Source organism: Melozone crissalis, unplaced genomic scaffold (genome assembly GCF_028551555.1).
Source record: "Melozone crissalis strain CALT ecotype California unplaced genomic scaffold, PUWL_Pcris_2 ptg000063l_1, whole genome shotgun sequence".
In the NCBI taxonomy this organism is placed as follows: domain Eukaryota; kingdom Metazoa; phylum Chordata; class Aves; order Passeriformes; family Passerellidae; genus Melozone; species Melozone crissalis.
The window spans coordinates 1219911-1246318 of record NW_026535841.1 but is presented as its reverse complement, the minus strand read 5'-3'; the positions used below and the strand labels follow the sequence as shown (position 1 = coordinate 1246318).

The 26408-nt window shown below is 46.5% G+C and overlaps 1 pseudogene; it reads left to right on the top strand.

Annotated features, from left to right (window-relative positions):
* The window catches only part of LOC128945314 (cytochrome b-like), a 48614-nt pseudogene extending 22255 nt beyond the window's left edge, over nucleotides 1-26359 (top strand).
* The last annotated feature ends 49 nt before the right edge of the window (nucleotides 26360-26408 follow it).

The following is a 26408-nucleotide window of genomic DNA, read 5'->3' as shown; positions in this document are numbered from 1 at the left end:
GTTAGGCTTAAGGCTGTAATCAGTTGCTCTTCACTTACTTGAAATTCCAATTTGTCTTTGTTGAATTTTATTATGGCTCCCAAGTTCTCCAGTAAGTCTCTTCCTAGTAGAGGCTTTGGTGAATTTGGCAAATACAGAAACTGGTGAATTCCCATTTGTTTCCCAATTTTGTATTTGATAGGTTTCAAAAAGTAAGCTTTCTCTGGTTGGCCTGTTGCTCCCACAACTTGTACAAATTCATCACTCTTAGGTACCAATTCCTGATTTAAAACCGAAAATGTTACTCCAGTATCAATCAAAAAATCCAATTCCTTTTTACCTTCCCCTAGCTCTATTTTAACCAGTGGGTCTGCTAGGGTACGGCCCACCGGTCCCCCTCATTCACTGCCCTGATGTGCGATAGCAGTAGTGTCCATTGATCTTTCTCTTAATTGAGGGAACTCATGTTTCCAGTGTCCCGTTTGGAAGCAATAGGCACACTGGTTTGGCCCTATTCTAACTGGGTGGGGTTGGAACCTCCCTCCCCCTCTCACTGGGTAGCCTCTACCCCTACCCCTGGTGTTAGGTCCCAAATGGTTTGTATTTTGAGCTCCTACTGCTACAGCCACTATTCAAGCTAGCCTCTTATCTTCCTTTTTCTTTTCCTCTATTTCCCTATTATTATATACCTTCCATGCCTCATTCAGTAATGCCTCCAGGTTTTTATTTGCTGGATGTTCGAGCTTTTGTAATTTCTTCCTGATGTCTGGATTACTCTGTCCCATCATTAATCCTAACAGGTGTTGCTTCCCTTCTTCCGTTGCTGGGTCCAGGGGTGTGTACTGTCTCATGGCTGCTCTAAGTCTATCCAAAAACTCCGATGGGGTCTCATCCTTTCCCTGCCTGATGTCATATAGCATCGACCAATTGATAGCCTTAGGGATCGCATTACACAAGCCCATCGCTATCAGTTTTCTATACTGTACCAGCCGCCGATAGTGCTCTTCGTTGCCCGGGTCCCATTCTGGTTTACTGCTGGGGAAATTATCTTCTAGTCTCCCTGATAATACTTGAGCATGTCATTTTCCTGTTTCCAATACGAGTTCCCTTTCTGTATCTGTCAATTCTGACAGCATCACCTCTATATCTTCCCAATCAATATCTAAATTCTTTGCCATTAATTCAAACCTCTTCGCTACTCCCTCTGGGTTCCTCCTGAAGTTCCTTGCCTCATCCCTCCAATTGTTCAGATCACTCGTGGAGAACGGCACCTTTAGCCTAGTCCTTTCCCCTACCATTGGCATAAGTTGTCGGAGAGGAGCTATCGTATGGTTCCCTTCCTCTCTTTGCTTTGCTTCCCTCCGTGCCACAGATCTGGTATAATACGAGTGACTGATCGCCTCCCCGGGATCTTCTTCCTGTGCCTCAATGTCTTCCCTATTCTTTCTCTTCTCTTTTCTCTTTCCCTTTCCCTGTTCTTCATCTTCACTTTCAATTTCTGTCAACTCTTTTCCTATTACTCCCCTAGCATGGTTTACACAGTCCAACCGCCTCTCGCTCTGCATCTGTCGCCTTTCTTCCCGCATCTGCCGGCGCCTGTCCTGTTCCGGGCTACTGTCCTCCTCATCTTCCGTTCCCCTTCCGTCTCTCTTATCCTCTATCTGGATTACTATTCAGCTTCTGTGAGTTGTTCTCTGCCTCTCTTTCGCATGCCTCATTGTCATTCTTCTCACTATATTTCAACTCAGAGACATCGCCTCCCAGTGAGCTACTTTTGTCTCTAGTCCTCGGTGTGCTAGTTTCCATTCTACAGGTACCTGATTTCCTTAAACTTCCATTCTTAGGTGTGCTACTATCCCTACATGGACTTTGTTCGGGCAGGCTGCGTGTCTCCCCTCGGCTCTCAGCTCCATGTGGACTGGCCTCTTCCCTCTCAACTTCTAGTCTGGGTGGGCTGTCAGCATCCCTGTAGCTCCCTGACCCCTGTGGACTATCTGGTCCCTGCGGGCTGCTTTCCCTCTTTTCAATCCCCGATTTTGATGGGCTACCTTCTCCCCAGCTGTTGTCTAGCTTCTGAGGGCTGTGCCCAAACTTAGATTTCCACCATCGTTCCAGTTCCTTTAATGGGCTAGGATCCCCTTGTTCCTCTTTTGGCCTGGGAAGGGGCCCTTCCCGTCCTGGGGCGAATGGATGATATTCCCACAGGCTTATTTCACTCTCCTTTCCACTATCCCTTCTTGTTAACTTAAGACATTGTTCCCCAATGCTACATGCATCACAGCAACGTTCTTTAGGCTTTGAACCTTTCTTATCTTTTTCCAGAGCTAGTACTAGGGGGTCCTGAGGTGCTACATTTACCCCGCACTCTTTTTGCCACTCTGGTTTATTTCTTAGGGTAAAAAACATGTCAGCATACATCACTTCATCCCATTTATTAAGTCGACGGAGGAAAAGCATCAGTTGTAAAATAGTATTATAATTAGTTGTTCCCTCTGGCGGCCATTTCTCATTGTCATCTAACTTATACAATGGCCACCACTGTGTACAATATTTAAGGAGCGTCTTTTTACTCATGTTTCCCCCCGGAATCCCTCCCAAGTCCTTCCAGTGCTTTAGGATACATCCTAAGGGGGTTTTCATATTTACGTCCTTACTCTGTTGACCTCCCATTGCTATTTCCTGTGTCTGCGTTTTCTGTTTAACCGGATCAGTCTCTTTCTCGCAAGTACTGTATGCCAATTGATTTTAACACTTCATACACACAATTTCCAATCGCTTTGTTCATTTCCAACCTGGCTTCTTGCGAAGAACAGGAAATGCGGAGTGGGACTCCCTCTCGCTTCGCAGCGATGCTGCGTCTCATTCACTCTCACCCACACACCTTTATGAAATAGTTCCTACCTTATGGTCTATATCAGAACGGTCTGTTTTACCAGGTAGGGTCACGAGAGGTCGCCTACAGACCGTAAGATACCGGTTTGCCAGATTCATGCAATCGCAAGGCACCGTAGAAAGTATAACAATTGCAGGGGTGACAAATTTCTTCCCGGGATTGAGACGTACGTCTATTACATGGAGAGTGACAAGACGTCTCCTGTAAGATTTTGCAACAGACACATAGAACAGACACAAAAATACCACAAACTGACCGACCTCTCTCCCGGTCTCAGAGAACAATCTCAGTTCCTGACCCTTAATTCACAGTATTAAACACAGTTTCCCACATAATAAGAACAAACCAAAGATACCAAGATAAACGAAAAACAAATATTCCTTCCAGCAGGACTCTAACCTGCGTTTCTATTACCGTGTCTCTAACACAACTGGGATTCTTTACCAGGGCGTCCCTCGGCTTCCCTTCGAGCGGTCACATCTGACCCCCGTTTCCCAATAAAGCGCTTTACCATAAAACCTTTAAGCAAAGATAAATACCTCTTAATTTGGAGCAGGAGATGCAGAAAGTTCTTGTCCACCGGTGCGCGTTGGCTGGGGGATGGGGATCTCTTCTGACAGAATTCCGTCAGGGGCCCCGAAGAGATCCCGGTCCCCCCCGAGCCAAGGCTTGGGAGGACCCTTTTCTGTCCTGCCGCGGTCGCCAAAAATGATGCCGAATTTTGCCCCAGAAGGTGATAATAAGCTGCTCAGAGACTAGATTTAAGGTCTATAGGCAGGAGGTATTTATTGACAACGCATTGGAGAAATCACTAAATGGATTTCTAAATTAGGTACAGCAAAAGCAGGTTTTTATACAATTTTGAACAAGGATTACATCATTTATTACATGCATATTCATAGGCAGGTAGGAATATAGGCGGAGTCTTCCGGGAACTCTTGGTCTTCCTTGGTTAAATTTTAAGCTTCTCCTAATTTGGGCATTTTCCTGTTATCCTTGGCATGCTTTTCCATGGCTTGGCAGAAGTCACTGTTGCACTTGGCTTGATTCCGACGGCTTGGCAGGTCACCTTAACTTATTGGCTTCCACTCTTGCTTCTTCAAATATTCTAATTCCAAAGTTTTCTTTTGTGAGTGTATTTTAGATTACTTATCTAGGTATCTGATCAAAGTTCTCCCTAACAGTGTATTTTAGGTTATTTATTAACTTCTGCGATTCCCTTGATAAAGTGTCTTTTAATTCTTTTATTTCTTCAGAAACTAATTTTTATTATAATAAATGGCTTCACTTTCATTCACCTGTTTTTGTTGATTACCCCTGTGCATAGGGAGATTCTTCTCCTCTTGGATGTCTTCATTCCTCCTCTTCACTGCCGTGATGGCACTCTGAGCTTCAGGCAGCTCTGCTTGTGGCTCTGCCTTGATGTTCTGTGCACACAAAAGCAGAGCAAGTGACTGAGAGCTGCCATCAAGCTCAGCTTTTCCCTCTTTTAGCCTCAAAATCACATTTATTCAACCCCTTCTTTCTGCTTCCCTACCCAGCTCTGCTTCCATTGTAACCCTCCTGTCCTGGTGCTGATCTCTGCAGATTCCAAGGCTCTGTCCTTTCAGTGCCTGTGGGACTCCTGGCCTCCTCAGTCCCAAGAGCTCTGGTTTATACCCCTCTTCCTGCCCTTCCCTCTGTCACCTGACCAGTCAGGCTTACCTGGCCATTCTCCTGTGGCTCTTCCACCTGCTACCTGAGCTGCTCTTCCTGCTCTCGGGCTGGGAACAGCTCTCCCTGAGTCTGGCATGGCAGCTCAGAGAAGGCAGTGTGCTCCTGCTCTTTCTCTAGAAGCACCTGCACAGAAAGCAAGAGAAGATGGGTTTCAACTTCCCATACACCCTTTGTGGGCCAAGACTCAAAGACTGCTGGGCATGCACGTTCCCAAAGCACTGTGCTGCTGCTCTCCTGGGTCGTTCTCTGCCCGAGGGGAGGCAGAGATTACACAGTGACCCTGGAAATACAGTCAGGGCCATGTGGGATTGAAGCTCCAACAGCCTCTCAGGCAGCTGACAGGGAAGGTGTGGCATTTCTCAAGGGTCTGATGAGGGCCTCCCTCTGCTTCTACCATGTTCTGTTTTTCTCTCCTGAAGGGATGCCTTTAGGTGAGCTTTGCATCTTCCACTGCTTTGGAGCAGAGTCAGGCAGATTTAAATAGATAGATAGATAGACAGATCTCACTTTTATAATCTCTCTTTACTGTACTGTGGTATTTACATTCTTTGAATGGAGAAAGATATAATTCTCTCTCCTAGGTTTTTTTTAAGGGAAGGTAGTGAGAAACTTAGAGAAGAAGAGAAAACAATTATTATCTCTACTGGCTGTTCTTTTTAGTACATGAAGAATGTGTTGAATGTGTTATAGTGATTGTTTACTGAAAGTGATTTGTTAGTTGGATTTTAGTGATAATTGTTTAGATTGATTAGCTAATTAGATAAAAGACTGTGTGGAGACAGTCATGAGTTTTTCTTCAGTATCTTTTTCGTATAGTATCTCTTTAGTATAGTTTTAATATAGTAGTAGTGTAATATAACATAGCTTAATAAAGCATTTGTTTAACCTTCTAAATCATAGAGTGAAAGCACATTATTCGCCATGTGGGGGGTCACCCTGAATCAATACTGTCCTTTCTGTCGCTACACACATCAGCACTCGGTAGCAGTGCCCCGATCAGCAGCCATCCTGAACTTGCTCTCCTTTTGCTTCAGTAACCCACACTCTTGGGGAATCTGGAGCGTGTGGGTCCCTATGGAATGCAACCAGACCCAGAGCATTGCAGTAGGAACTGCACTCTTTGTGCATGTGCGCTCGGGCAAGTTCTTCTCTTGGACTCAGCCACACTGATGGTGCTGAAGTGGCTGGAGTCAGAAATGCAGCCCAGCCCCCCCCCCAGCTCCTCTAATCTCCGAAGGCCAGCTGGAATGCAAGGGCATTGATTTCCTGGTCAATTCCCAAACACAACACACACTGATTCTTTGGGCTGTCAAAAGACTTGGGAGCCATTAACTTGAAAATGATGGGCAAGCCCTACTGGCTGGTGTGGCACCAGAACAGCTCATTCTGCACCAACATCCCTGCCCCAAACTATGTGTTCTTCTGCATTATCCAGAACTGCCTCCTTGAAAACTAAAATTCTAGCAGAATTTCTGCCAGTGCTGTAAAAGGGCAGGAAAGATTGAGAAAAAAGCTCCCTTGTGTGGAGAGGTTAGTTCAAGAATGGCTTAAAGAAAAAGGCCATGAGACATACAATTGAGAGAAAAGTAAGAGGTAAAAGTAAAAGCAGTTTCTAACAGCTCTCAGCCTTCTGATTTGTGTAAACAATTAGACTCTCTCAGGCATCATTCTATAAACAATGGAGTTCTCAGCTTGTCTTCCCATGGCAAGCAGAACACCGTCCTTGGGAAGGCCTGTTATCCTGGGAACAGATGCAGAGGTTTTGGGAACACTAGTTTCTGTTGTAGTTTCGGGTTTCTGTTTTGGTTTCTGCTTATGATAAACAATTGTAGGTATTCTAAAACAAAAGGTGTGGTTACAGTTTTCTCTGTTAGCCTATCATGGAGTTGGATTACAGAATATTCATGAAGTTCGTTAGTATTGTTATATAAGGTGATTGATTGATCAATAAAGTTGAGTTTCGATGCATAACTATGGTCGATTCTCCCTTCATCTCCAACAAATGGTCGACCCCGGACGTGATAGTCGAATTCGGACGTGCCGAATTACGAGGAGCGCTCTTGGGGATAACGGAATACCACGGGAGGTGAGGAAGGTGTCCAGGTTCCGAGGTGCAGCAGCGGAACGGCAATAAGCACGATAAAAAAACGGACGGAGTCTGCCGACGGAGCGGACGGAGTCTGTCGATTCGTGCCGGCCCTAGGCGAGCGTAAAGACGGGTCCTAGCTTGGTACGTGTGGCCGAGGTCGGGAGGTGCTGCAAAGAGCGCTCAATTTTATTTAGAGATGGACCGACAAGCCGCATATGATCTTTTTATAACTTTTCTGCAAAAGAGGCAGATTAAGGGAATTGATTTACAGAATGAATTACAGGGTTTTTTAGTTTATGGTGTAGAGAGGGGAATCTTTGTTAATCCTCATATAGTTCACGTATTGTCCGAGTGGCGTAAATTTGGTGATTTATTGTGGCAGGCTACTTTGGATGATGATAAAACTGCCAGGAGGTTGGGTAAATTATGGCGGGTTGTTAACACCGAGCTCTTACAGTTTCAAGCTGAGAAAAGGGCTGCGCACCAGGCTTCTGCAGCTCATGATCGTAATAAGCAGTATGATCGAGACAGGGAGTTTGATAAGGATTCGGGCACTCCTCTTGGCCCTGCATCGAGGACGGTTTTATTACCAGCCTCGCCGCCTCCTTCTGCGAGCCAAGCTGCGAGCCAGGTTTCGGGCCAGGCTCCGGTGACTCACGCTTCGCAGAGCACTGTATTACCTGCTTCGCCGCCTCCTTTAACAATTCAGCCTCCCCTAACGAGCCAAGCTCCGCGGGGTGCCTTGTTGTCTGCTTTGCCGCAGGCTACACAGAGCGCCTCTGACTCTGCCGTATCTGCTATCTCACAGCAGCCGGGGCCACAAACGTATACTCCGTTCCCAAAAAGCAATCAGTCGGTCCCTAGGTCGGAAAACGATTTGGCGGTGACGATTGCCAGGGATAGAAGAGATGCGTGGGCTGCCCTGGCCAAAGATGCAATTGACAAGGGAGATCAAGAGCTGATAAGTTCGGCTCGAGAACTGGCTTGTCCGGTTGTCTTTAACCCTCAGGCTGGTGGAGGAATTCAAGCCACAATTAGTGCTCTTGACTGGGAATTGTTATCTCAATTGCAAGCTGCTGTTAGTCAGTTTGGACTTGGAAGCGGACCAGCTAAGCAAATGCTTGATTATATTTTTAACACCAGTATCCTCCTCGTTAATGATTGTCTTGGCATAGTTAAATTAATCTTTACCCACCATCAACAATTGCTGTTTAATGATCATTGGCGGATACTTGTTAGTGAGTGTGTGGTAGTTCAGAGACAGCCGGCTGACCCTCTGCGTGGTGTCACTGTTGATGAACTTATGGGTCTGGGACGTTTCCTTCGTACTGATGCACAAGCTTTAATAGGTCAAGAAAAGTGCCGGGAAGCAATGAGGTTAGTCAGACTCGCAATAGATAGAGTAAAGGAACCAGGAGGTATACCTGTATATATGGGAATTAAGCAAGGTAGAGACGAATCATTTGGTGCTTTCATAGATAGAGTTGCTGCCGCGATTGAGAGAGCAGGTGTCGCAGAATTTATGCGCGGGGCTCTTCTCAAACAGTGTTCAATTCAAAATTGTAATTCGGCTACTAGAAATGTACTTAATATAGAGGAGGCATTAGAACGGATGGCCCTTATACCAAACGGACAACAGGCTCTTGTAGTAGATGCCATAAAACAGTTAGGAGTAGGTTTACAAGAACAGGCAAAATCCGCTCAGAATCAGGTGTTGGCCGCTCTTGCACCCCTTCAAACATCGGCTGCACTTACAGCATCAAATAAAGAGGACCACTTGCGCCGGGAATGCCAAGCACCTTCAGAAGCCATTGCTGCATCATCGGTGCTCTTTCCTGCCCCTAACCCGACACCACAGGGAGCCACCGCGGGCGAAGCTGAACGGCCGCGAAGGGAGTAACCCGCAGCGCAAAGCAGAGATGAATTAGCAGAAGGATTCAACAGGACTTTGGACTTATAGTTACGGTAAAGGGATTTTCCATATGGTTTACGGATTAACGGAAATGTGTGAATTCGGTGATTTATGGTAGAATTGCGGTGCTGTGCTACTCCAAACTCGGCATGGGCGCACCGGAGGCAGCGGCGGGAAGATCAAAAGCCGCCGCCGCAGGAGCCGCCGCGCGGGAGCGGCTGCGCCGCCCCGAGAGCGGAGCCGCCGCCGCAGAAACCAAGCCGCGCCGCGCCGGAAGTGAACAAAGAGCGCAGCGCGGGGGGGGAGTTTTCGCCCGCTCCGACACGAGCGCCGCAGGACCGGAGCACTTTTTCAAGCGGAAGCGTTTCTCCCTCCGCCCTGCAGCCGACAAAAGCTACAGTTTAAGACTTAACAGTCGTAATAATTGTGAACTTTTGTCAGCAAAAGAAAAGATTCCTATTGCAATTGAAAGACCAGCGAAACTAAACAAACAACACCAAGGACTATTGCTGTCAGGATGTTCTTCACCTAAGTTGGGAAGATCTTTTGTTCTCCCTAGCACACGCTGTGAAACAAAAGCCCAGCACAGACTGTAAAACAGAAATCAGCGTAAATGGATGCAAGAGTCAGATTTCGGCTGGTTTGACTCGGCATTAGTTATGCTGTCTTGGAAACACCTGTATTACCAGAGACTTTGAACATCAGAAGTCTGGATGGCTGGGTTGATGAAACGTCAGACTCTGGGGCTGTGTTTTGAAAACGTTGAAGATGTTAGGATGTGTTGGAATGATTGTATGAGTGAGATGTAGTGACTGTGTTTTTGTATTCTTTAAGCTTTGTTTAAATGTGATAGAGGTAAAAGCAAGCACTGAATTCAAAGGAATTTTTTCACAGGTATACCTTGAATAAACTTCTGTTTAAGTGTATTTAAGTATAAAAATGCTATAGCAAATACGTGAAGAAAAGTTATTTTAGCTTAATATTTTAGAATCAGGCCTGTAAGTAAGTTATAGTAAATGCTATATATTATTTCTATAGTAAGTTTTATCTGTTATTAAGTAGTTTGAGTTAAGTTATCTATCAAGTGCCATTAAATGTTAAATACTGTTAAGGTTTAGTTTTGTTAATTATCTCCTGTTAAGTAAGTGATAGATTCTGTTAAGTTTGAATTAAGTGCCGTTAAAAGTTAAATATTATTAAAGTTAAAATTGTTAAGTTTATTTTTGGTCAAGTTCGAGGTCTGCTAAAGCTTAAATTATATATAGATTTAAGTTGTGTGGGATTTGAAGCCAGTTAAGTTCTGTTGAAATTGGTTTCTGTTTAGTTTGAGTGTTATTAAGTCTGGGTAAAGCTAGATTCTGTTTGGATTATATTGGGTTGAGGTGTGTAGAATTTAAAGTCAGGTAAATTTTGTTATAGATAAATTTGAATTAGATTTAAGTGATTTTACATGTTTTGCAAATAAGTCTGCTATAATTAGTCTTGTTAGGCTTCACAGAGGATGAATGAGTAACTGAAATTAATTTTATTTTAATAATTCTGTTTAGTATATTTATTTTAGGCATAATTTCCTCAAAGCAGCTAATTCTGTAAATTACTTTCATATATTCTAAAGTTCTTAGAGCATTAATTTATTGCTGCTTTCTAAGTTTATATCTTCCAGAACACTTTTTTAAAAAAAGGTTAGATCTTGTTATTTAGGCAAGTTATCATTATTCCACCCTAACATATCTGTGCTAATGCAGCTAAGTCATAAGACAAGCAGGGAAAGGCACAGCTTACATAACTTAGACTGTAGTCAAATAGGAGATCCGTTGTTCTGGAGTAAATGTAAACAAGTGATGGTTTCAGCTCTCCTACCATGGGGTGCTGCAAGCAAAGCAATGACTTTAGCAAAACAAATAGGGTGTTGGGCTAAGGATGAATTAAATAAGACATCACAGATATTAGATATGCTAACTGCAGATGTACAAAGTGTTAATCACGCTGTTTTACAAAATAGAGCTGCTATAGATTTTTTACTGCTAGCACAAGGCCATGGTTGTGAAGAGTTTGAAGGGATGTGTTGCATGAACTTATCTGATCATTCTGTATCTATTCATGCTAAGTTAAAAGAGCTACGACTAGGGCTTAACAGCCTTAAGGAAGAAGAAGGATTGGGAATTGATGAATGGCTTAAGAGTTTAGGATTGGGACCATGGTTAAGAAATCATGTAATATATGCTATAGGGATATTAGGTGTACTTCTATTGCTTTTATTTATCTTGCCTTGCTTCTGCAGCTGTATCCAAAATATGATCAGTAGAACTATTGAGAAGACCTGGCAAACTAACCTCTTTTCTCTCGAAGAAAAAAAACGGGGGAGATGTGGAGAGGTTAGTTCAAGAATGGCTTAAAGAAAAAGGCCATGAGACATACAATTGAGAGAAAAGTAAGAGGTAAAAGTAAAAGCAGTTTCTAACAGCTCTCAGCCTTCTGATTTGTGTAAACAATTAGACTCTCTCAGGCATCATTCTATAAACAATGGAGTTCTCAGCTTGTCTTCCCATGGCAAGCAGAACACCGTCCTTGGGAAGGCCTGTTATCCTGGGAACAGATGCAGAGGTTTTGGGAACACTAGTTTCTGTTGTAGTTTCGGGTTTCTGTTTTGGTTTCTGCTTATGATAAACAATTGTAGGTATTCTAAAACAAAAGGTGTGGTTACAGTTTTCTCTGTTAGCCTATCATGGAGTTGGATTACAGAATATTCATGAAGTTCGTTAGTATTGTTATATAAGGTGATTGATTGATCAATAAAGTTGAGTTTCGATGCATAACTATGGTCGATTCTCCCTTCATCTCCAACACCCTTGCTCCCTGGAGAAGGAGAAATTGCACAAGGCTTCTCCTTCTAGCAAACAAACAAATAAACAAAATATGAAAGTGTTACCTACTCCAGTGTCTAAACTACTTGGATGCAGTGAAGGGATGTTTGGCAGGGAAACAGCCCTTGTCCTGAGCATTGGATTTATGGATCTAAGGCAGGGATCTATGGCAGTCTGCCTGAAGGTCCCTCAGGAGCCCCCATTGTCCAGGCTAAAGCTCCCTCAGCCCCTCCTCACTGGCCTTGTGCTGCACCTCTTGCCCAGCTCCCCTGTCCTTCTGTGCACGCGCTGCAGCCCCTCCATGACTTTCTGCTTCCCAGGGCCCACAGCTGCACAGAGCACTCCAGCTGTGGCCGCAGCGCTGCCCAGCACAGGCCACGCTCACTGCCCTGCTCCTGCTGCCCCACTGCTTCTGGCACAGGCAACCATGTCCTTGGCCTTCTTGGCCCCCTGGCCACACTCTGCCTCATCTTCAGCTGCTCAGTGCCACCAGCCCTGCGTCCTTTAGGCCCATGCAGCTCCCCAGCCACAAAGGTGCCCATTTCACTTCAGATACATCAGGCACCATTGCAAGGTGTACATCCTGGGTTTAGCATTACAAGACAGCAGTCAAGGACTTGCAGCTTTGCTCCCACTCTAGGCTCCAATGCAGTTTTCAAAGCAGACTACACAATAGAAGGTATCAACAGACACAGTCAGCATCTGGTTTTTGCCTCAGAAGAAGGGTTCAGAACTACTCCCTTTGTTTCTTTTGCCACACTAGACAAGAATGCCCCCCGCCCCGCCCTCCCCAGCTTCATGGACAACACAGTCATCTCCTTGCAGCTTATCAAAGACCAAGAAACAGGCAGACTCAGAGCACCTATCTGCTCTGCTACTGGCTGCTCTGCCTGAAGAGGCAAAAGAGCAATCTGGCAACAAAGGCACCAAAATCCCTGACTTCAAGCAGCAACTCTACGTCCCCAGTGTGTCTCTGAAATACTCCCAAGTAAACACACCCAAGAAGTTTGTGGGGCAAAGCACCAGAAAGAACTTGTGTGGTCAGATCAACATTTTTTTGTGCCTGCAGCAACTTGGCCAGTCTGTGCAGGGGAACAGGTCTCTCCACGCCACAGTGTCCCCTGTGTATCCAACAAGGCTGAGCAGAGTGTCTTTGACATGCTCCCTCCTCTGGGAACAGGGAGCCTTCGTGCTTCAGGCTGGCTCCTATCAAAATGCCAGGAAGCTGGTGCCTAAACATGACAGACCAAAGCCCAAATTCCAGCTGTCACAGGCTGGGGGCAATCACCAGGCCCTGGCAGGACTCCAGCACTCAGCATCCTCAGCCAGCAACAGTAAAGTGCTGGCTGGTCAGAAACTTGCAGCTCTGCCCTGCACTAAAGACAGCAGCACACACAGCTGGCACTTACTGGCTCAGAATGTTCAGGCTCTGCTGTGAGCACAGCTGGAGGCTGGCGCTCATCCACCTCATTTGCCTCCTCTTCGGCCTCCTCTCCATGAGCAGAAGGAGCCAGAGACTGCTGTTGGTTCTATGATCTGTGGACAGACAGCAATGTGAGGGACAGAAAGTTACCTATAACTGATAACCTTATTTCTATTCAGCACTTTATTCTATTCAGCTCTATTTCTACAACCAGCGCTGCTAAGGACAAATCAGAAACTTTGATAACAATGGGATTCTAAGTCACTGCGACTAAATTTAAATGGACTAATTCAACAGAATTGCTAATAGTTCTGAATTAGACATTACACCCTGGCTACTATCAAGAAGCAACATTCTCTCTGCAACATGAGCTTTTCATTCCTTGAAGGTTCTGAAATGGAAAATTGGGAAATAACAAGCGATGCCTTTGTTATTGCTGCTGCAGACATGGAAATGGATTTTCTTTCAGCCTACTCAGCTGGGCCTTTACACTCTACTGCCACAGGCCAAGCTCCCAGCTTGCTCTACAATTCTTAAGCACCAGGAACATGAAATGTTCCTTTCTCACTCACCTCACGATCAGCACCTCTGAATACACGCTTCAGGTGACCTGTAGTGGGCAAGGGAAAATGAACAAGTGCTGTGAGAAAACTGCTTGGGCTGCTGAATCCCACAGAAGAGAAGAAGTCAACCCAAACAGAGAGTATTTTTCTTTATCAACATCCCTCCACATGACATAGTTCCTTTACACAGCCAGCAAGAGATCAGGACAATAATCTTGGTTGTGCCTACACTTTGACCTGTTTAGCCAGTAAATGAATACAAACATGACCAAGAAAATGCAAATTGTTCTTCAACACTCAATGCTTCTGTTCTGTCCATCAGATAAAGCAGCTATTGTTCTCTTGTCTTTCAGGCACTTTTTTAAAAAAAGAAGTTGCATGCACTAATTCCCATTAAGTTGCTGAAAACAGTCACCCAGAAAAGCTTGCCCCAAATCCCCCTGAGCTGTGGCAGTTCTATTGTGAAACAGCACAGCAGCAGCTCCAGGGCTCAGGAGCAGACACTCACTGCTTTGGGGTTTGCACTTCACTGCAAAGGGAATCACTCTTTTAGCACTCTGTCAAGGGTCAAAATAGACAGTCAAATCCTTTCATTACAAAATTTGGAACAAAAGAAGCTTTCCTTGAGTTCTGGGGAGAACTACAAAGTCCTTAGAAGGCCTCCTGAGAAGGCCTCCCAGTCTGCATTTTGGAAGTTGTCCTGCTTGACCCAGCAACTTGAGGAAATGGCAGACTCTGCTGTCACAGACTCTCCTGTGGAGGGAACGGAAGCCCTGTAGGTTCCCGTGCAAATGCTGCCCCTGTGGCTACAGACACCCCCTTTTTAGCTGAACCTCTTGACAGGAGCTTTACCAAACCACTGGCATCCTAATGTTCCTTCTCTTTCAAAATCAGAAACTCAGCCACCAAGAAAGAGCAGGAAGACATACAAAAGCCAGGTAAGGATACACACTAACCTAAGTAGAATGGAAAACTCTACTTACGTGCGAAGTGTGTAACGTAATACGCGGAAAAAGAAATGCCATACGCAGCAAAAGCTGCTGTGGCCAGATGGTGAAACATTGTCATTTCTGAAAGTTAGGTAAATAGAAGAAACAAGGCTCTTGTCAGTGGGCAGCTTCCCACTGACAAATACCCCAACCAGAAAAGTTCTTCTCAACTGAGCAAGCACTAGGGCTGCTCTGACACTCAGGCCTTCCGTGCACCAAGGCAACCTTCTGATGTCACTATGACAAGGTGGCAACCATGCCCTGACATCACAAAGGGACAGCTCTGTGTTGGTCAGTGAATTTATGCAAAGCAATAACCAACCTTCCTGTTGCGGTGTGTCTTAAGCTTCCGGGCTCCTTCCCCAGGTGTGCCTATACCTCTCTCCCTTCCCCCTTGCCCCCATGCTGAGTGAGTCCTGTCAATCAGGCTTAACATTCCAGCAAGGCGTCGTGTGGTTGGTCAAGTTCAAAAGATGCCCCTATGCCCAGGGGTCATTGGCCTGTCTAGGTGTCATCCCCCCCGAGACCCTGCCCCTCTCACCTGGTTGGGTAGCTCACCTGTCCCCTCCCCTCCCCCTGCCCCGGGAGCTTAAAAAGGTAATCAGGCCATGCGGTGACATTCTGTTGGAGCAGTTGCCCACGTTCAGACCTCTGTAACCATGGAATAAACCTCTGGATTAAACCCTCCAGCAGAATCCTCTCCTTTTTCTCCTCACCATTCGCCTGAAGTCTTTCCTCCTGAGGTAAACGGAGTTCCTAACAAGCCTGGACTTGTTCAGTACCCAGCTGCAACCTCCAGCAAGCCAAGGTATCTCTGGGGTGATACACCACAGTTGCTGCCTTTGGCCCAGCAGCAAGGGTCAGACTGGCCCAGGCACAATATAACTGGTAATATTGGGATTGTTATTTCAATACCTTCCCTACAGCAAACACAAAAGAGCCTGGGAAGTTCTTCTCTGTCAAAAAGCAGCACAAAACCCCCTCATGGGCCAAACCCTGTAGTTCAGGGATCCAAGAGGAACTCCAAGAATGCCCCAAGCACCTACAGCCTGTACTCCAGATGAGCACTCAGATGGGACCCAAGCAAAGGAAACTAGACCAAGACAATGGCCCACAGCATTGCACATGTGAGAAATGACTCTCACTTGTAAAATTTTAAAGGTTTAGTAAACCTTAACAAAGGACTGAATAAGGAAAAATTGCAGCACTGGGAGTCTCTGTGACTAGCAGCCATGTGCTCATCTACAAAAAGGATGCTCTGCCTTTTATACCCTTATCCCCTCCAAAAGTTTTGTCAGCCAACTCTTTCTCTGCTGTCCATTGGTGGAAATTACTTTCTTGCATCTTGACTGGAGGTCAGGTGTTGTTACACCCTGCCTGCTGGTCACAAGCCAGCCCTCCCCAAATGCCCTGACTATCAAGGCTATTACAAGGGGGACGGGAAAGAGGACTATGGGAGGATATATTACAATACCATCACTACACATTTGAACATCCACATAACATCTACTTCTTAATTGTCAGACCCAACCATTGCATTACTCGTCTAGAACACACAGAGCCAGGAGAGAAGCTACTGTTGGCATCACAGCTGAAATGGTTCCTAACAAATCTCCCCACATATTTGCACCTTTATTGGACATGCCCAGGGCTCTGGTGCGTGTATATCTCTGCCTTTCTTCCCCTTTGGCAGCAGTCGAACTGGCAGCATCTGCCCGCCAGCAGCAGCTACTCCAAGCTGGGAACGCCACTGGCAGTGCTGATTTCCAGAGGCTTCTGTGTGCCAGGGGAAGCCAAGGCAGGAGCAGGTTGAACGGTGCTGGCACTGCTGCTGCTCTGTGCCAGAGAGCCCTGGCTGGGCAGGGCACGGTGCCCACTGCGCTGCAGGCTCCTTCTCCTGCCACAGCTGGGCACACCTGGGAAAAAGGCATGACAACCTGTGGGCAAGCCAAGGGGTTTCTGGGGCTGCACTGCTCTGCACACACCCAGGACACCTGCAGCACAGAATTTTAACCCTCAAACAGGTAAACCAAAGGGAAACAGCTGGAAAAGATTTCATTTTGACCATTCTTACCTGCTCAACAGAAGTCTTCAAAATGAAAGTTACCAAGCAGGGCCCGATCCCTGCTGCCAGCTCAGGGTTAGAAATGAGGCAATCCTTGATCTCAGCACTGGGTGTGTGTGGAATCACTTCCCTAATACGTGCACACCCAGCAATCTCACTTACTAGTTTGTGTCTATGGATCTAAGACATATTCAATGCTTTGCTGAAACTCACAGGTTAAATATTCCCCTGTCTTTTCATTAAAATCCTTTTGTTAGGATTTTTCCTGCTGAAGCTGAGAAGTTTCAGCAACAAAGTGTAAAAAATGGTTATCTACTTCTGTGGAATGTAACAGGTGGATCCATGATTGGTCTCCTGTCGATGTTTGGATTTACTGGCCACTCATGGCAGAGCTGGGTCTCGCTCTCTGCCAGGAGACAGACCTTTGGTATTCATTCCTTTTATATTCTTAGCTTAGCTGGCTTTCTGACAACTTTTCCTTCTATTTCTTTTAGTATAGTTATAATGTAATATATATCACAAAATAATAAATCAAGCCTTCTGAACATGAGGTCAACATTCTCACCTCTCTCTTCATCCTGCAACCCTTGTGACCACCGTCACATTCCCCCAAATTATTTGATTTACTGATTGATACTTATTGACACTTAAACCACTTCTCCGAATTTACTGACATGAGAATAGGAGTGTCCTGTAGGTCCCTGCCGGTCTTTGACACAGGTTCAGGAGGAGACCCATGCACAAAATAACCCAGGACAAAACTGGGCTTGCAAAGCAAATTCATTCTATTTGTTGCAGTAGCAAATAATACATACCAAGCCCTGGATTCCTAAAAATTTGCTGAGGGGGAGAAGGAGATGGAGCGTGGTGCTCAGCAGCAGGGGCAGGTAGGCAGTGCACTTTCAGGACATCCCCTGGATTGAAACGCTGTGCGTCTCATCCTTCTCACCCTTCCAGCTCAGAACCAGGCCTGGTATCTCCTGCTCAGGAGTGAAATTTTCCAGTTATGGCATTGGATCACACATGGCTGGTGTGTAAGATGAGGCCAATGAATCCAGGATTTAAAAGAACTGGAAGAGTTAAAATTTTAGCAGGATTTATTTAAAGGGAAAGAGTATAGCAAGAAGAGTAGAAATAATAAGGGATAGTTAATTTTTAGCAGATAAGGTAGTTAAGGCTAGGGTAATATATCCCTTGCTGGTCTTTACTATGTTTAAAGAAGCAGGATGGGATTTGTTTGTGACAAAGAAGAGGACCGTAGCCTGCACCTGGGCCCTGAAACTTCAGCTTTAGCCAAGGGGTGCGAAAGCCTGCCAACAGGTCATAAGTAAAGAGATCAAATTGAGGAAGACATCTTGGCCTTCATCAGAAGGAGACCATTCCCCACTTGAAAACCCACCAACCCATTTGAAGTGAAAGAATCCGCAAATGTGATAGAACTTTGGACTCAGTTATAATACATTTGAATAGAAAGGGGGTAGGTAGGGTTACCTAATGAATATGTATTAGTTGTTTTGGGAATTATATGAATATGCAAGACATTTTAGATAAGTAGAGAGGCAGTGATTCTTCACACATGCCTTCAGGAGACAACTCCTCATGTGCCTGGCGCTGTAACAAATATACCACCTTCTACCTTTAACTGTAGTGAGTTCTGTTCCACACCTCATTTGGTGACCACGCCAGGAATGCTTCTCTGCTCCAGCGAGAACAACCGGGCTCTGGACGTCTCTGGGTGCTGCCAGGACATTCCTTTCCTGGAGGCACCTCCGTTCTTGGCTGTTCCTCGTGGGGGACAGACAAGACTGCTGGGACTGTGGAGAAAGGGAACGTTTTACTCTGTATAAAGTAACCCGTAAGGCGTACGCAGGGGAAGGGCTGTTCACAAGTCACACAGAGATGTCCTGCACACAACGTACAGTTTGAGTTTGGATCTGGCTGCTGGCAGAAAGGATTTGCTGTGTCAATAAGGACCTGCTAGCAATTCTGGGGGTGAATTGAGAAAATCCTGTTTTATTGCTGCTATTTTTCCTGTGTGTTGTAATTGTGGTTGTGTTTTCAGTGTGTGAATGTTTGAGGAAGATGATGTGTGTGGATGCTGATGTGGTGGATGGTGTGTGTTGTGTTGAGAAAAGTGAGCATTCTGTCCCCTCATAAAGAGATACTGCTTTCCCGGTGAGCCTGTGTGTGTGGACTTTCTAATTGCAGGGGTTGGTGCTCCCTGTGACACATGGTGCTTGGGTATACAGGGGGGTTGAGTGGTGTTTCTCCCACATTGTGGTCATTTGGGACTGCACGGTTGTGTTTGGGGAGATTTTAGGATTTGGTTTGCAACAAGTGCAGCAATTTATGCAGAAAATTACAGTGTGGTGATTTATGATGTTGAACTATGGTAGTTCCTTTTTACCGCCTCCACTCCCCCAGGGTTTAAAATCTCCTGCCACGAGGCGGACTCTCTCTATCCTCCCCTGGACATCCTTTCCTCTCCTGGACACTCCCTTTCTCTCCTGGAGTTGTTCTCCATTAAAGCTGTGGGATTTTGGTCCCGGGAAGAGAGAGCACCTCACGTCTTTTGCTTTTGTCCTTGTCAGCGTCACTGGGTCCAGAGCTCGCCAAACTGATCCCCCACAAGGCAAAAACTGACAAATGGCCCCACATACACAGCTCAAAAATTGGCCACATTTTTGATGGACTGGGGTGTTTGCCACACTTTTGGAATTCCCTATTCCCACACAGGTCAGGCAATTGTTGAAAGGACGCACCACACTCTAAAACCCATTCTAGATCAACAAAAGGGGGAGTGGCCCAAGCAACACCTCAGATGAGGCTGAGCAAAGCTTTAGATGTCTTTATGTTTTGAATAGCTCACTTGCAGGACCTAATCCTCCAATTTTTAGGCACTTTTCAAACAGCACACAGGCAAAATTGAAAGAAAATCCTTCAATTTTGATCAGAAACCTTGAGTTAGGACAAATTGAAGGACCATTGCCACTAATCACTTGTGGCAAAGGGTATGCTTGTATTTGCACAGTGCCGGACTGTTTTGGACAACTTTTCTTCCTGCCAAAAACTTGGCAGACCTCAGTGCAACTTCTAGAACACGATGGGAGTTGTTTTCTGTGCTGCCACAGTTTTTCCTAGCCAGACATAGTGGAAAAGCTTTTTGCTATGATGTAGACGACAAGAGAGGCTAAAGACTGGATGAAAGCAAATGACACCCATCTTCAAAAAAGGCAGTTAGGAGGACTCGGAAAAGTCCAAACCAGCCAGCCTCTTTTTTATCCCCAGGAAGTTGATGGAGCAGCTCTTCCTGGAAAACCTTGCCAGGCACATGAAAGACGACAAAATAATGTAGTTAGCATGATTTTCCAGCGGAATTTCATGCTGAACATCTCTTTAAACTCCTCTGATGAATCAACTTGACTGGTAGATGAAGCGAATATTGTCTGCCTGGGCTTCAGGGAGGTTTTTGACATATCTCTACATGGCAGCACACATACATACCAGAAGCAATAGTGCAAAGGGGAGGGAACCAGTGTCTTTTCAGTGATGCTGAGTGAAAAGACAAGAGGCAGTGGGCACACTCTGAAACACAGGAGATTGCCTTTGAACATCACCAAATGATTTTTTTACTGTGAGGGTGACTGAACCACGGCACAGACTGCCCAGAAAGACTGTGGAGCCTGGATCTTTGAAGACATTAAAAGTACACCCAGATAGAATCCTGGACAAGAGACTCTAGGTATCCTGGTTTAAGCAGGGGGGTTGGTCCTGGTTAGCGCCACCAACCCCTTCCACTCTCATTCATTCTGTGCTAGTGAATTCTCTTCCAGATGCATTTCAAGCACTGGCATGACAAAGTTCTGTGCAGACAGAGATGAAAATGGACATGGGATCTAAGTTCCTTAAGCAGTGTTCAAGAAGAATGTAAAACTCTGGGACAAGTGTCTCTTCCCTAACTGAATCCCTTTCATGGGAAAATTCCCAGCTATAGAAAGATCTTCTGATACGCATGCTTAAGACTGACACTGGCTGAGCAAATTTCTCCCTATGTGTATCTAAGACCAGTTAGGATCTTCACCCAAAGTGTTGTCAACATAGTCACAGAAGGTATATTGTTAAGAAGTGACAACTTCCATCAGAATGGGAAATATTGGTCCACAAAATGGATTAATGGATGGGAATGATCTACTTGGGTTAAAAAGAAAAAGAAAGAGTTGGTCTTTATTTATCAATTTCATTGCAATATTGATAAGGGAAGAAAAAGACCTAAGTCCTAGAGTTTCTTAACTCGAGGAAAGATTTTAAAAATTCCTTGTAAAAATGTATTATCACTATCAGACTATTGAAACCATTTGAGTTGGGAAAAAAGTTCCAGATTTGTCTAGATAGTGGCAAAGGAGCCAAGAAAATAGGAAAGAAACAAAAAGAGAGCAAAAGAGTCAGCTTCAGTGGACAAGCTCTTTCTAGAAGTAGTCTGCGGGGAAAAGGAACCCCCAGTTGAATTTCCAATGTATTCCTGCGCTGGATTCACTAACTGGTCAGTGTAAAAACCAATCCTTTTGTACAACTTCTCCCAGCAAGAAAAACTCCAACAGGTTGACACCACCATCATGCCTGTTCCAGACATATTTAAAAGAGAAAGGATGATTTTCTTGAAAACCTACTTGCATAAAAGTCGCAAGACATTGGAGGGATTCCCACATTCTCCTTCCTCCATCTGGCTTGAAAGTATGTTTGATCAAATATGCAACAAAGCAGATGATTTATAAGGTAGAGTCAAATGGATGATTTGGGAATTGATCTCTTGTTGATAGTAAACTTCATATCCACTCTGGGTGACCTTTCGAAAACAAAATGTGGAGCTGAGGCATGAATCTGCCACAACAAGTGTTAAGCAAACATACACACTCCCCTTCACATGCCCCCCCTTCCACACACACCTAGGCGCACACAGAGATCAGCATAGCAGACCATGAACACCTTGGAAAAGACTGAAATGCTAAATGCCTCTCTTTATGGGCAAAAGAGCTGGTGCAATAATTCAAATGCCTGCTACAAAAATTCTGTTGAACATTTAGCTCCTATTTAAAACACAGCTTTTCATTTCATTCTATTTACAGAATATTTTCATTTCATTTGTTTCTTTAAAATTACTTAGTTCTCAGGTGTTGTATGTCTAGGAATATTTTCTTTGAAAAATAGAAAAAAATAGGTGAGATCTTTTCAGCACAAAACATTGCTTGATACAATTTCAAACCATCATGATATGGAAGAATTGTTCTCTCCCTCTCTAAGGTGGAAGAAGTATTTGGATCACAGATCATCTCCAATGAAATACTTGACATGTTTAAGATGCTTTCAATCCATTTTGATCCTCAATTGCTTATTCATTGTAAACAGTAATTTTTCAGTGAAGGGAAAGTGTGTGTGGTATATCTACATGATGTTCAAACCCAATTCCTACTGATGGCCAGGCTGAACTCCAGTAAATAATGTCCCCAATGATATTTTGCCGCCTTCTTTGGCACTTCATGAAATCTTACCATGATGAGGTGCTGAAAGACAGAGATTTTCTCTTAGAGAGTGTCTCATGCTATAACCCATCCCATGGATTTTATGCTGTAATTCTTATCTCTTTTAAAATTTGCTATCTTCTGTACAGTTTTCATGAAGCTTTCTGTTACAGTAGTGAAAATCACAGATAAATGTCATTTTGTACAACTTTGAATTGACCCCAAGAGCTGAGAGAAAACTTGCTCCTATCCTTCAATCCCAGTTTCTTCTATAGTCCAACTTTGTTTCTCTACCATCAAGATTCCCCTTTGTTGCTGCTCCAAGCCCCGTCCAAGCTGACCTTGAGTACTTTCAGGGATGGGACACCCACAACATCTCTGGGCAACCTGTTCCAGTGTTCCAGCACTGCCACAGTAAAAACGGCCTTCCTTCCATCTAATCTGTGTAGGAAATCATCAATCTAGGCATAGAAACTTGGAGTGCAAATTTGAAATTCTTGTGATTGGAAGCACATTTTAGATGAATACTGACTTACAGATGACTAAATAATGTTGATGGGCATTTGAGCTGACAAGTTTTGAAAAAGTGCACGGAATTTAAAATTGAAACCAGTAAAGTGAAAAACTTCTTGCCATTTTCTTTTTCCTCTCCTATTCAAAATTGCATATGTCAGATATCAGTGCTTCATGCAAACCTCTCAGATGCTCTCAGAGAAAAAGCTTTTCTTTCAGACTAAGTTGCGGTTGACGTAGAGCACTAGTAGTAGTGAAAGTTTTTCTGGGCATCGAGGCAACACCTTCTCCTTGGATTTGTGTGCAGAATGCTTTGTATCCATAGAGCCCCGCCCCTCACATATCGAGCTCTGCCCCTAAAACATGGAGCCCCGCCTGTCACTGGCTGGAGCCCTGCCCCACACACATGGAGCCCCTTCCCTCACACTTGGAGCCCTGCCCCTTACTGCCGGGAGCCCCACCCCTAACACTTGGAGCCCCGCCCATCACTGCCTTGAGCCCTGCCCCTCACTGACTGGATCCCCACCCCTGACAGCCTGGAACCCCTCCCCTCACGCATGGAACCCCTTCCCTCCCTCATGGAGCCCTGCCCCTCAGAATTGGAGCCCCGCCCATCAATCATGGAGCCCTGCCCCTCAATGCCTGGAGCCCTGCCCATCCCACATGGAGCCCTGCCCATCACTGGCTGAAGCCATGCCCCACACACATGGAGCCCCTTCCCTCACACATGGAGCCCTGCCCATCACTGCCGGGAGCCCCACCCCTAACACATGGAACCCCGTCCATCACTGCCTAGAGCCCCGCCCCTCACTGACTGGTCCCCACCCATGACAGCCTGGAACCACGCCCCTCACGCATGGAACCGCTTCTCTCACTCATGGGGCCTTGCGCCTCACAATTGGAGCCCCGCCCCTCAAACATGGAGCCCTGCCCCACACTCATGGAGCCCAATCCCTCACACATGGAGCCCTGCCCCTTTCTACCAGGAGCCCCACCCCTAACACATGGAGCCCCGCCAATCACTGCCTTGAACACCACCCCTTGCTTACTGGATCCCCCCCCCCGACAGTAAAGAACCCCACCCCTCACGCATGGAACCCCTTCCCTACTTCATGGGGCCCTGCCCCTAACAATTGAAGCCCCGCCCCAAAAACATGGAGCCCCGCCCATCACTGGCGGGAGCCCTGCCCCACACACATTGAGCCCCTTCCCTCACACATGGAGCCTTGCCCCTTACTGCCAAGAGCCCCACCCCTAACACATGGAGCCCAGCCCATCACTGCCCAGAGCCCCGACCCTCACCGACTGGATCCCCACCCCTGACAGCCTTGAACCCCGCCCCTCACGCATGGAACCCCTTCCCTCACTCATGGGGTCCTGTCCCTCACAATTGGAGCCCCGCCCCTCAACCATGGAGCCCTGCCTCTCAATGCCTGGAGCCCTGTCCATCCCACATGGAGCCCCGCCCATCACTGCCTAGAGCCCCGCCCCACACACATGGAGCCCCTTCCCTCACACATGGAGCCCTGCCCCTTACTGCCGGGAGCCCCTGCCCTAAAACATGGAGCCCCGCCCATCACTGCCTAGAGCCCCGTCCCTCACTGACTGGATCCCCACCCCTGACAGCCTGGAACCCCGCCCCTCATGCATGGAACCCATTTTCTCACTCATGGGCCCCTGCCCCTCACATATGGAGACCCGCGCCTCAAAGATGGAGCCCTGCCCCTCACTGACTGGAGCCTTGCCAATCCCCCATGGAGCCCTATCTCTCACACATGGAGCCCCGCCCATCACTGCCTAGATCCCCGCCCCTCACTGACTGGATCCCCACCCCTGACAGCCTGGAACCCCGCCCCTCATGCATGGAACCCCTTCCCTCACTCATGGAGCCCCGCCCCTCACAATTGGAGCCCTGCCCCTCAACCATGGAGCCCTGCCCCTCAAGGACTGGAGCCCTGCCCATCCCACATGGAGCCCCGCCCACCACTGGCTGGAGCCCTGCCCCACACACATGGAGCCCCTTCCCTCACACATGGAGCCCTGCCCCTTACTGCCCGAAGCCCCACCCCTAACACATGGGGACCCACCCATCACTGCCTAGAGCCCTGCCCCTCACTGACTGGATCCCTGTCGCAGTCATTTTTCCACAGAAATCCTTTCTTTCAGATTTCTCTATCTTCTGGGAAGCAAAGCGCCCCAGAAAATGAATGTAATCAATTGTTATCAGCTGCTGTGGAATGCAACAGGGGTTTCTTGATTGGGTCATATTTCTATGTTTATAATTAAAGGCCAATCACAGCTGCAAGATGGGGACAGAGTCCCTGGACACCACTTTTTTATTGGTTCTTTCTTTCTATTCTTGGACTAGCTAGCATCTGCAAAGTTCTCTCTTTATTCCTATTAGTATAGTTATAATGTATTATATATCTTATATCAATAAATCCAGCCTTCTGATCAAGAAACAAGACTCACCATCCTTCTCTCACCAGCAGCGACCCCACACAGGGTGCTGTAATATCTCGTGACCCCTCATGTCAGAGCAGAAATTAATTTGATACGACCAGAGGAGCAAAATTGCTGCACTGGGTAAAAATCCTGTATGTGTAGCATTTGATGGTTGCTTTGAAACGACCACAAAAATGGATTCAAGCCAGGAGCTGAAGAACTGAAGATCCTGATTTGGACAGAGTTCACTGCCAAGGCGACCACAAAAGAGAACCTTCTTCTGGAAAACCTTCAGGAAAGATGATGGAAAAGAGCAGCAGACCTGTGGAGCTGGCCAGAGCCAGCTGGACTCTTTCAAAAGGTACTGTTCAATTTTCTATCCCTGAGGATTCAGCCCTTCGTATTCTGTGGCTGTTCGTATGGCAGACACATGCCTTGCCAGAAGAGATTCAATTCTCCCCTTCAGAGGAGAAACTTTGTGCCCTCTGGAAACATTGTTGCAGAGAAGACGGATTTTTTTCTGGAGAAAACAGATATCTATGGGTTCTTTAGATGGGCAAAGCTTTTTGGGTTTTTTACTGATGTCCTGTACGCTTTAGATGTTTTTGTCTGGGAGTGCATGGACTCCATTTTCCAGTTCGTCTGGAGCCAGGGACGTGTCCTGCCTTCCATCTACCCAGCATTTATAAAGCTTTTCCCAGTCCTGAAACGCAGAGCAGCTTGTTTTACATGGATTTCTAACTGTTATGGCCAAGCTCCGTTTCCACCGTCCCTGGAAGAAGAGCCGGTGGGGGAGGACATTCTGCTTCCCAGCCCCCACTGTTTCGCGGCGGGGGGGGCTGAAACTTCGCCGCGCGAAGAAGTTTTTTTTACTCTTTCTCCGGAGCATGCTCAGATGGAGCCTTCTCCTCCCCCCCCTTCTCCCCTGCAGGGGGGATGGGAGGGGACGCCGCTCAAGCCACACCCGGCCTCCCAGACTCCGCCTCCTTCAGACACGGGGGCAGCACCGGTCTCTGAGTCTTCCTCCACGCCCCTGCCGGAGCCGTCGTTCCAGGAGATCCTGTCTCCGCCTCTCCAGGCGGTCCCGCCTGCGGCTTCACCGGCCTTCCCGCCCCTGACAGCGCCTGTGTCGGAGACTGCAGAAGAGACAGTGCTTCTGGTCCTGGTTGAGCTGTTGCTAGGCAACGACGAGGATGCATCTCCAGCTTCCGGCTCAGCGTCAGACACGGCAGAAGAGACAGCACTTCCGGTCCCGATTGACCTGTTGCTAAGCAGCGGCGATGCTCCGCCGCCACTTCTCCCGGCTCCACGGCTGTCTTTGTGCGCTCCGACAGAGACTGCGACTGCGCCTCCGCAGCGGACCCCAGAGTCAGCAGCAGAAAACGGCGTTGAGCCCGCGGGACCCTCGGAGCAGCCTACGGCTGATCTTACAATCAGCGTG